Here is a 12,001-nt window from a genome sequence, read left to right as displayed (position 1 = left end):
AAAAACTAGAATTATTATTAAAATTCATCTGGGGGATCTCAAAGGTTACAGAAAATGTTGTTTTTCTGTTTACAACCACTAACACTTCGCATTATTTATGGTTTATTGAGTTATTCTCTAGGTGTCTAACATACAGTTGAGGTAAAAATAACATTCCCCTTTCAGTATCTGCAAAATGTTAATTATTTTACCAAAATAAAAGGGATCATACAAAATGTATGTTATTGTTTATTTAGTTCTGACCTGAATAAGATATTTCACATAAAGTCTTTCTGTCTGGGTTTAAAAAAAAACAATATAGTACCGATTCTGCATTATTGAGAGTTTTTAATGACATTTTTATGGCAACTGATGCTGGTGACATGACTCTACTTTTGCTTTTAGATCTTACAGCGGCATTCGACACAATCAATTATCAGATTTGATCTCACGTTTAGAAACTTGTGTAGGTATTAAAGGCAATGCTTTGAATTGGATTAAGTCCTATCTCCAAGATAGAAGTTTCTCAGTTCAGATGAGGGATTATATGTCGACCTCAGCGCCTTTATCTTGTGGTATTCCACAAGGATCCGTGTTAGCACCAGTCTTTTTTTCTTTGTATATGCTCCCACTAGGTCAGATCACTGTTCAGGACAAACAAGGGCCTAATCAGCAATACTAAAAAAAAAAAAAAAAAAAAAAAAAAAAAAAAAAACAATTATGGATCATTTAGGTAACAACACAGTATTAGGAATCAGGGGGATGTAAACTTTTGAACAGGGTCATTTTTTATAAATTCAACTATTATTTTCTCTCGTGGACTATATGTAAACATCTTTTATGTGAAATATCTTATTCATGTCTGTACTAAATAAACAATAACATACATTTTGTATGATCCCTCCTATTTTGGTAAAATAATAGACATTTTGCAGATTTTGAAAGGGGGGTGTAAACTTTTTACCTGAACTGTAGTGCCAGTTTAAAAGGAGGAAATGCTTGTGTGAATGTTTATGTGTGCCATGTGAACCATCTTCTTTATTGCACACAAATTTGCAATATCAAGCAGCAAAATGAGCTGTTGTGTACAGCTAAAAATAGCTGGTTGTGGATCAAACCGAAATCCAGACCCAAAAATTTTCCTAATGGTCGCACACACTCAGACTCTTATGGGAAGAAAAAGGTGGATAGATCATATTTTTGGACCAAGTGAATATTTCTGAAGTGAACTCTAGAAGGTGAATATGGATTATTTTTTATTATTATTATGAAAATGTGTGAAATATGTGTAAATTGAAATATTTACTGCTTAAATATACAACCATGTTGCATTTCAGCCAATAAAAATGTAACTCCAGAAAGTACAATGCATTGAAATGCAAGCACTGTTAATGCAATGCAATGTTTTTTTTTTTATTCAACATTCAATTTTTTTCAAATACATTTGTTATGAATTTACTTTCCAATTACAGATGGTTTTAGCTGTTTTTTTCAGCAGGGCGCTGTTATCACTGAAGTGTAGTTTAGTTGTGTATTTAATTGTGATCTGCTAGCTGACGCAGAAGCTTTCAGCCTCGATGTGTGAAGACCGACAAGGGTAAAGACCTGCGTCTTTTTCCTGCGCGACTTTAACCGAGCAACGAAACTGGCAATGCACTTAAGTATTCCTTACTTTGCCTTTCTTCACTCTCCTTTCTGTCCTCCTCTATCACGTGTGTCCAATTCATTCTGGTGGTCTTTACACACCGCTCTAACATCACACGCACACGTCAACCTGCGTCCTATCGACACTTCTTCCACTGAATATTTCTTTTTCATGGTTGGTCTCTGGAACTGCCAGTCAGCTGTCAACAAGGCTGACTTCATCTCTGCCTTTTCTTTGCAATCTGGACTGAGTGTCCTGGCCTTGACTGAGACCTGGATTCGTCCAGAAGACTCAGCAACCCCAGCTGCTCTATATAACAACTTCTCTTTCTCTCACAGGCTCTTCAGACTGGGAGGGGTGGGGGTACTGGATTGCTCATTTTAAACAACTGGAAAAATTCAACCCATTCTCCCCTATGCAATTATAACTCATTTGAATCTCATACAATTACTGTAACATCTCCTATAAAACTCCATGTTGTGGTAATTTACCGCCCTTCTAGTCAACTCGGCATCTTAGAGGAGCTGGATGGGTTGCTGTCCTCGTTTCCAGAGGATGGCAGTCCACTTTTAGTCTTTGGTGACTTTAACATTCACCTGGACAAGCCTTATGCTGCAGACTTCCATTCACTCCTAGCTTAATTGATCTCAAACGCATTGTCACTACATGCACTCACAAATCTGGCAACCAGCTTGACCTAATTTACACACGCAATTGTATTACAGACAACATCTCTGGCCACTTCTTCATTACATTTAACCTACATCTTGCTACTTGTGTGCGTCCAACCCCTCCACCTGTTACTTTTAGACGAAACCTACAGTCTCTTTCTCTACCTTTCCTCGATAGTATCCTCTTCTCTTCCCTCTCCAAGCCCTGGTCATTTCTAGGCTTGAATACTGCTCGTTTTTAGCTTGCTCCCATTATGTACAATCAAACCTCTACAAATGATGCAGAATGCAGCAGCAGGAATGGTCTTCAATGAGCCCAAAAGGGTCCATGTCACACCTCTCTTTATCTCCCTGCACTGGCTGCTGGTTGCGGCTCCCATCAAATTCAAGACACTGATGCTGGCATATAGAACAGCCACAGGCTCATCACCTGCCTACCTCCATTCACTACTAAAAATCTACACTCCCTCCAGGAGTCTGAGATTCTCTAGTGAGAGACGCCTCATTGTACCACCACAGAGAGGCATGAAATCACTTTCCAGATAATTTTTGTTCACCGTTCCTGCCTGGTGGAACGATCTTCCCACCCTTATCCGGAATGCAGACTCCTTGACAGTTTTCAAGCATCTGCTGAAAACACATCTCTTTCGACACTATTTGAATCAATAAAAAAGAAAAAAAAACTTTGTTCTCCTCTTTTTCTTATTCTTTCCTTTAGCCTGTACTAATCTAACAATGCTTGATATATGGTATTATGAGCACTTCCTATGTCGATCTGCCTCCTTGGGATGCTTAGGCTTGTTGTATTCCCCAGTTGTAAGTCGCTTTGGATAAAAGCGTCTGCTAAATGAATAAATGTCTGCTAAATTAATAAATGTAATGATTTTTTTTTGTCCTGTTACACTCCCTATTGAAAAACCAGAAGAATGAGAAGCAAGGTATGGCATTTTTTGTACCTGTATTACAGTATATTATAATTATTATATTATAGTATATAATATTATACTGTATTATATTGCTATTCTTTCCAAGGTATTTGCAACCTGGGTGGTTCTTGCTACAAGTAAGTTTGATACTGAAAGATTTTGGTAAAAACAATTCAAATTTATATTTGTGTATGAGAAAAAATGGAAAAACCTCTGTCTCTGTTTGTCATTATTTACAGGTATACTCATCTCACTCTCCACTCAGAGTAGGTGTGATAGAGTTTTCTACTCTAAACCTACATTGAGTTACCTTTTTAGTGCTCTAGTGGTTGAAGAAATAACTGTTTCTTGTGGCAAAACATTTTTCTCAGTACAGTACTCAGTACTCGCTCATATCTAAAAATAAGACTTTAAATCTTTACTTTAAGTCTTGTCAATATATTGATATCCTGAAAGACTCCCATCTTGTCTTCATTAGGCCCCATTTACACTAGTGTGTTTTCCTTTTCCATTAAAAAATGCTGCTGACCTCATTTTAGTTTGAAAACTCTGGTGTTGCATTTCAGGCTACATTTACACTAGTGTGTTTTTGTTTTAACAACGATGTTTTAAGTGAAAATGATCCTCGTCTACACTGGTGTTTTCACTATGTTTCAGAAATGATCTTTGTCTACACTACACAAAAATGAAAATGCATGTCACATGACCATTCAGGCTGCATATATCATCAAAGATGTTTTAATTTAAGAGAAGAAACCATAAAGAAATGGACTGTTATTCCTTGGGATGTAAAAATACTGTGATATCTTTTTTTACTTTGCAATTTAATGCTTACTTTTCTTTAATCAGCCTCTGAAACGCAACAAATGAGCATGATGTTATTGTTTTGGTCCGTTTACAATGAAACACAACCCCAGAGGTTTTTTTAAAGTAAACAGGGTCTGCAGCTTTTTTGAAAGTCTGCGTTTTCGAGGGTCATAAACGACAGACATAACTGTAGCAAAAATTATGCATTTTAAAATGAAAAGGCACTAAACGTAGCCTCTCAAACAATTTCCGTCCACACTAAACAACCGAAAATGCATGTCACACGGTCATTCAAGGATATGCAGAGCGAATGTGGGCAGCCATGCCATCGTTTTCTCCATTTTGTCCATTTACACTTAAACGGACAAAACTAAGGCTATGTTTACACTAGTGCGTTTTTGTTTTAAAACGCACTAGTGTTTCAAACTAAAAGGCTCAATTTTCAAGGGTTTTTTTGGTTTTGAGGGTGTTACATTTGCACCTGTCTTTTAAACTACTCCAGTGTTTTCAACCCTTGAAAATGGAGACTTTTGAATATGCTGCAGTGCTTTCAAAAGTTTCTGTTTTCGAAAGTCAAAAACACTGTAGTGTAAATGACAGGCGCAAAAGTTATGTGTTTTAAAATGCACACTAGTAAACAGGACTTCAGTCTAAACGGACCGAAACCGAGAGTTCTAAAAACAGAGATCAGAGATCGTTTCTAAAATGCAGTGAAAATGCTAGTGTAGACAAGGATCATTTTCATTTTAAGTTTTCAAACTAAGTGGAGTCTGCAAAATTCTTTCAAGTCTCAGTTCAGTCTCAGTGTCAAACACACCAGAGTAGTGTAAACAACAGGCGTAACCGTAGCAAAAGTTATGTGTTTTAAAACGAAAATGCACTAGTGTAAACAGGGGTTGATTTTCAAGAGTTTTCAAACTAAAACAGGTTCTGCAGCATTTTCGAAAATCAAACGAAAGTAAAGCGAAAGCACACTAGTGTAATCAAAACAATTTCTTCTGTGTTTTTTTATCAGGTTGTATAACCCAGTGGTTTGACCGTGATGACCCAGGTGGGAATGAAGACTACGAGCATGATAAACAGTCCATTTGATATCAGTGTTTCAACCATAATTTTACAAAGCTACAAGAATATGTTTTGTGCGCAAAGAAAAAAAAAATCACAATTCATGCATAATTTAATTATATGAATTTATGGTGTAATTACTACATTTTCAAGTCAGTCCATGTTCATATTTACTGCAAACAATGAGCTGTCACTTTAATTCAGAGCGTCCAGCACAGCAAAAGTGCCATGCATACTATGCATTCCATACTATACATGATATATTATCCTATACTATATGTGCATACTATCCATGATAGTAGTAATTTTCAGTACTACTTAGGGCAGATAGAGTGGATAGCATGCACATTGGGAAGTAGGGATAGACTTGGTTGTAATAATCCACTGTTATCAAGGATGTAGCACTATCAGATCACTTCTGTATTTTCTTTGATATATTGATCTCTGCTCCTAATGAATGTAGATTTGTCTCTGTCAGAAAGAGATGCATTAACGATAACACTAGTGTGCTATTTATGAAGGCTATATCCTCAATGCCAAGCATTTCTGCAGACTCTGTTGATCTTCTCCTGGAGTCCTTTGACTCAAAAGTTAAGAATGTCATTGATGACATTGCACCTGTGAAAAGCAGAAAGATGACTAACAAATCACCGTGGAGAAAATCAACAGCAGTACAGAGTATGAAAAGACAATGCAGAAAAGCTGAGCGGATGTGGCGGAAGACGAAACTTGAAATTCACTATAGCATCTATAAAGACAGCCTTCATGCTTTCAATGCTGAACTAGGTAAAGCTAGACAAACGTTCTTCTCAAACCTAAACAGCAACTTAAACAACACTCGCACTCTTTTTGCTACCGTCGAGAGACTAACAAACCCCCCTAGTCAGATCCCTAGTGAACTGCTCTCCGACAGCAAGTGCGATGAGTTTGCTTCCTTCTTCTCTGAGAAGATCAATAATATCAGAAAGATGATTAGCATACCCTCAAGTTATGCAGAGGTCAGACAGATTCGACCGCAATTTCAAAAAGAAGTCACTATGTCTGCTTTTGAAGCAATCAATAGCAACATTTTGGAAGAAACAGTACAGCATCTCAAATCATCAACCTGCCACCTTGACACACTTCCCACATCTTTTTTCAAAAGTGTGCTTAACTGTTTAGAAGCAGATCTCTTAGAAGTGGTGAACACTTCACTTCTTTCTGGGACTTTTCCAAACTCCCTGAAAACTGCAGCTGTTAAGCCCCTTCTGAAAAAGAGAAATCTTGATGACACCATTTTGAGCAACTATAGACCAATATTCAATCTTCCTTTCATAGGCAAGATTATTGAAAATGTTGTTTTTAATCAGCTGAACCACTACATACACTCAAATGGATACCTGGACCATTTCCATTTCCATCTGGTTTCAGACCACATCATAGCACAGAGACAGCGCTCAAAGATAATAAATGATATTTGCCTAAATTCTGATTCTGGCAAAATATCAGTGCTGGTACTACTAGATCTCAAAAATATTTCTATTTGGTGCTTTTGTGCCCTGCATACACTCACATTCAGTTTTTGGATAAGTGATATTGTTTGTCAGTATTTTGACATGACAAAAACAATAGAACAAGCACATAACCACCATTTGACATCGTTTGTTGTAATAAAAGTCATAGCTTTACATCAAAATAAAGTGATGTTTACTGATTACAATCCCTCAAGCCAAAGTCAGAAACTGAAGTAGATGTGCTATCCTTAAATATCCTTAGTCAGAGTAGCACCATATTTAATTTTTGACAGGAATGAAAAGGAGGCTGTGAGAGATAGAAGTACAATGTGTTCAGTGAATTGTACTGTTTGACAACATTTCAACTATTCAGATGATGAACTTTGTCTGAAAAAATAAATATGTTGGATGTTTTGGGATGTTTTGGAATTATATCATTTTTTTAAATAATAAAAGAACTAGAATTATTATTAAATATAACCTGAGGGATCTCAAAGGTTAATAAATATTGTTAGAAAATATTGTTTTTCCGTTTACAACCATTAACATTTTGCATGATAGTTGAGGTAAAAAAAAAAATGCACATCTCCCTTTACCAAAATAAGAGGTATCATACAAAATGCATGTTTTGATTTATTTAGTTCTGACCTGAATAAGATATTTCACATAAAATATGTTTACATATAGTCCACAAGAGAAAATAATAGCTGAATTATAAAAATGACCCCATTGAAAAGTTTACATACTCAGTTGTCCCTCAGTTGCCCTCAGTGCGAAAAGATGGATCTCAAAATCATACAATTGTCACGAAGTGACAAAGTTGAGGCGGAACTAAGTGTCGGTGTCACTGTAACACCGGGCTGGTTTCGGTGGCGAATCTGTCGCCATAACAACGGCAGCTAATGACGGATCGACATCAGGTGCGGAGGATTTACGCTGGGGTTTGTGATGAGGCTGCATGGGCTGTGTCCAAATTCAGGGTCTGCATCCTTCTTAGGATCCTTCCTACCAGGTTGAAGGAGGAGGGGTCCTCCGAAGACCGCAAAACCTGGAAGTAGGTGTCAGTGAATTTGGACAGCCTACACTTCTTTCAGTTCCCTCCCTTCCCCGTTGCTCCTATCCTGTCGCCTAGCAACCGTGACAGCGCTAAGCAAGAAGTAAGGTTATCTGTACTGCACAAAACAAAATAACTACTCTTTCATCCCTAAAAGCGTTAAAAACATCTTCAATCACTAACAAGAAAATTAGCTGTGTGTAACGTTAAGGGGATATTCACACAGGCAGTAAGAAAGAAGCTAGTTTACGAAAGTGATGTTTTTTAACATATATACATACAAATGTAAAAAAAAAAGCTTAACGCTAAAAGCAAAGGCCTAACTAGACAACCGCTGTAAAAAAACATTTTTTGAAACGCCAGTTTTTTTTAAACTTCCATCATTACTACCGCTTGCATCGTCCGCCATTATTTGAAAATTCTGGAAGCGCTCTGCCGAAAGGAATTGTGGGATAGGTAGGACGGGAAAGGATCCACCAGACCCATCCTTCAAATTCGGGGAAAAGGAGGACGTATTTGTGGGGCGCATTTGAAGGATCCTATGAATTTGGACAGCCTTCGTCGCGGCGCTGTGACGTAACATCCTTCAAATGAGTCCTCCGAAGGATGTAGACCCTGAATTTGGACACAGCCGTAGACAAATGGAGCATATAAAAGGAAAGTGAGCAGACAGTTGTGGTGGTTCTCCCCGACGGAAGTTCTTTTTGTGGTGATGCTGGATTATGGAAGCTTTTGGAGTGTGTTGTGAAGACTCGGCTGTATCGAGGGTGCAACGGCGATTGCGTCAATACGAGTTGAAGACGTCAAAGGCTGGAAAGTGAGTGAGCTGTGGAGATCGAGTGAAGACTGGAGAACATCATCATCATTGGAAGGGAGATAAGTAGTATGATATTGGATCTTGTTGGAAGTATGCATCTGTATTGAGCTGGATATGAAGTTGTGATCACGAATGTAACTGCCACTGAGAGTGTTTGTATTGAATTATCATTGGACTCTCGTTTCTCCCCTTCGAGGTGAGCAAGTGCAGGGCTCGCAAAATTACTAGCCCGACGTCCCGGGGCTATTGTGTCTTCCAGTCGGGCTACCAAATTGTATCTCCGTCCTGCCCGTCGGGCTATCTTACAGGGAGGAAAAATATATTTTAATGCTTTTGCATTCTTTTACAAATATAGTTGGGTAATTATGTTCTATGTAGTTTTCGGGCAACGGGGAGCCACTATAAATTTGTGGAATATTAAAATTGCGTTTGAATTCGCGCTCGCTTTTTTTTAATCTTACTTTCACTTTTGATTCGCCATTGAAGACCTTTTTCCTGAGTAAACGATGAGCGCCGCCATTACGAATTCTAACGTCAGATTGAATGCTTTTCTGTTCCGGTTTCCATAGGAACCCATTCAAATGCAAAGCATTCTTTCAGTTAAGAGTCGGACTTCCTTCCGTTTTCAGGAAAAACGTCTATTCATAGGGACCATGTGACGTCACTGTGCTTTATCGCCGCCATTTTTGTGTCCGCGCTACCTGTTTTAGTCTATGGTCACAGCAGCCACAACTACCAGAGGAAGATCAACAAAACTCCCAGAATGTTCACAACATGGATACAATATGCCCGGGATATGTTGTTCTGTTAGCTGTAACAACAATCATCAGAAAAAAACCTAACTACAGATTTATTCGATCTCAGCAGTGCTTGAAGTGGGTCGGTATGCATATAGCCTTTAGTGTACCGGTGTCATTCACGCAGGTGCACAGCAGGGTGTTTTTTCGGCACAACAAGAGTAGTGCAATAATAATTAATTATTGACTAAGATTGTAAATAAGTAGATGATAACGAAAATAATGCCTTAAAATGAAAAGAATCAGTTAATTACATTTTGAACCGATCAACTCGTACGTCAAAAGATTTAGTAAACGAGAATGCATTCAAACAGTAAGTTCAAAACAGTGCTAATGCAGAGAATAGTGACTTACAGTACACCCAGATGCCGTAAATTATTTGTTTCAGTGTGTATTAGGCTTAAGAGCAAGAGTGTTTACAGTTGAAGGCATTTTAGAACATGCGGTGTTTAGTGAATTATGAAAATTAAATAATAAACGCTAAACTATTGTACTACATAGCGTTCGTCATTGCAACGCCTGCAGTAAAGTATATACATGTAAAAAAGGTTCTTAAAATAATCATATTTGTTTTGCTAAAACTATTTATGTACAATTACCCTAAAAAATATTTGTCATACAAAAATGGCACACACAAATCATCATCCCGAGTAAATGGTACCATTGTGACTGGCTGCACAAGTGATGTAATAAACTAAAGTAAACTAAAATGTTATGCGGCCTTATAGTCTGGATGAATGAAAAAGCATATTTTAAACAAAGAAATCGCATGCTTTTGGTGCTTGAATTTGAGCTTCAATAATGAGATCCGGGTTTATGAATACACAAAACGTGAAAGACGTCTTCCCTTGGCTTGCTGGATGTTGGGCTTATGCTCAATCACATTTTTTTGCATTCGGCAAAACTAATTTGCCGAAATCTAAGCGCGGACTGTATTAGTGCCGTCAGCGCGAGTCCCGTTCGCTGTGAAGTAGTGACCAGCCGGCAAAGGATTCTTCCAGGTCTTAAAGCCTTCACCGAGCGACTACGTTCACAATTTACACAATCTGTCCTAAACATACAATCAAGTCAAATACACAGTGTGGGAAGTAGTGATAAAAAGTAATTTCTTGTTTCAATTTATTAATAAATCTCATTTAGATGCGCTGTGCCTGTTATCATATCGGACACAAATATGGCGGCGAGCATAGCGGAAGTGACGTCTTTGGTACCCATGGATATATATATTGATCGCCGTGTACTCCCCATCTCTTTTTCATCCACTGTCACTGAAGAGGGATTTCAGGTGTCGAATGCGAATATTTCATCTTGGTACGAGCCTGCATTTGTATAACCCACTTTGCCTGTTTAAATAGAGAAGTTTTCTGCAAACGTCCTCTTATGTGATGCCTGCCTGAAGGAGAGACACGCATTGGATGCACCTTCGTCTGCTTCACCGAAACACACTCCAGCCGTAAGCTTGTCTTGTACTGAGAAGTATGCATGTGCTTGTATAACTCACTCTGGCTGTTTAAATAGAGAAGTTTTCTGCAAATGCCCTCTTATGTGATGCCTGCCTGAAGGAGAGACACATTGGACGTATCCCCGTCTGCTTCACGGAAACACGCTCCAGCCGTAAGCTTTGTTTTTGCATTGAGGAAAAACATACTTGTACTTATATACCTTACTCTGTCTGTTCAATAGAGAAGTCCTTTGCAAAAGTCCCCGGGAGAGGCTCTTCCTGAAGGAGAGATATACGTTGGATAGATCGCGTCGGCTTGCAGTAACATCTCTCCCAGTCGTAAGCTTGTGTCTCTGCAGTGAAGAGAAGGATTGCTACCTGGATACTTGCCTGTCTGCCCAGTGAAAGACCCTCCTCGGAGACTCTGTCCCGCCCCGCGTCTAAGAAGGTATACGTACCTGGATATTCACCCGTCTGGTGGAAGATCCTCTTGCTGGTCACCAGCTCCCATACTGGCCACACTTTGAATGTTCAATGGTTTGAGAAGGTTTGTTTACCTGGATACTTACCTGTCTGTCTAAGGAAGGACGTCCCTCAGTTACGATACCCCGCTCTATATCTTAAGAAGTTCTGCTTACGTGGATACTTACCTGTTCGTCGGGCCGGTGGCCGACCCCCTCCTCCCCTAGTCGGTACGCTCTGGCACGAGTTCCTTCGAAGAATTCCCCGCCTTCCTTGGGTCGGAGGTCTGGCCCTTGCACCTGTTGGGGAACCCAGAAGCTCCATTAGTACTTTTAAATTAATTTTTATACAATAAAAGTTGTTAAACTTATTCCTCTTGTCTGTCTGGTCTTTGGCACGCTCCTCAAGGTGGTCTTGGGTACTGGGGTGGGTGTAGTCTGGTTTGACCCCCCCCCCCCCCCCCCGACCTGTGACACAATCATTGTTGGAAAGGGTTCAAAATACACAAATACTGAAACCAAAGAATTTGTGGAACCTGAAGGGACAACAGTGGGCAGTTTCACTGTTCAGGACAAACAAGAGAAAACAGCTGTGGCTCATTCGGGTAAAAATACAGTATTAAGAATCAGGGGGATGAATCACCTGTTATTTTCTCTTGTGGAATATCTTATTCATATCCATACTAAATAACATTTTGAAAGGGGGATGTAAACTTTTGACCTGAACTGTAGTGCCAGTTTAAAAGAAGGAAGTGTATGTGAATGTTTACATGTGCAGTGTGAATCATCTTTATCTTCTGGAACTGCCTCTTGAGCAACACATGTTTCTGCAGCTCCATTAAATG

At 38.9% G+C, this 12,001-nt stretch overlaps 1 long non-coding RNA gene across 1 annotated transcript; it reads left to right on the top strand.

The window, feature by feature from the left end:
- The first annotated feature begins 10,484 nt into the window (after positions 1 to 10,484).
- Positions 10,485 to 11,527, top strand: LOC141291604 (uncharacterized). Its single transcript, XR_012340350.1, has 2 exons — positions 10,485 to 11,143; positions 11,278 to 11,527. It is a non-coding gene; the product is annotated as an uncharacterized lncRNA (long non-coding RNA).
- The last annotated feature ends 474 nt before the right edge of the window (positions 11,528 to 12,001 follow it).

This window comes from Garra rufa, chromosome 18 (genome assembly GCF_049309525.1).
Source record: "Garra rufa chromosome 18, GarRuf1.0, whole genome shotgun sequence".
NCBI classification, from domain to species: domain Eukaryota; kingdom Metazoa; phylum Chordata; class Actinopteri; order Cypriniformes; family Cyprinidae; genus Garra; species Garra rufa.
This window is presented reverse-complemented; position numbering and strand designations above follow the sequence as displayed.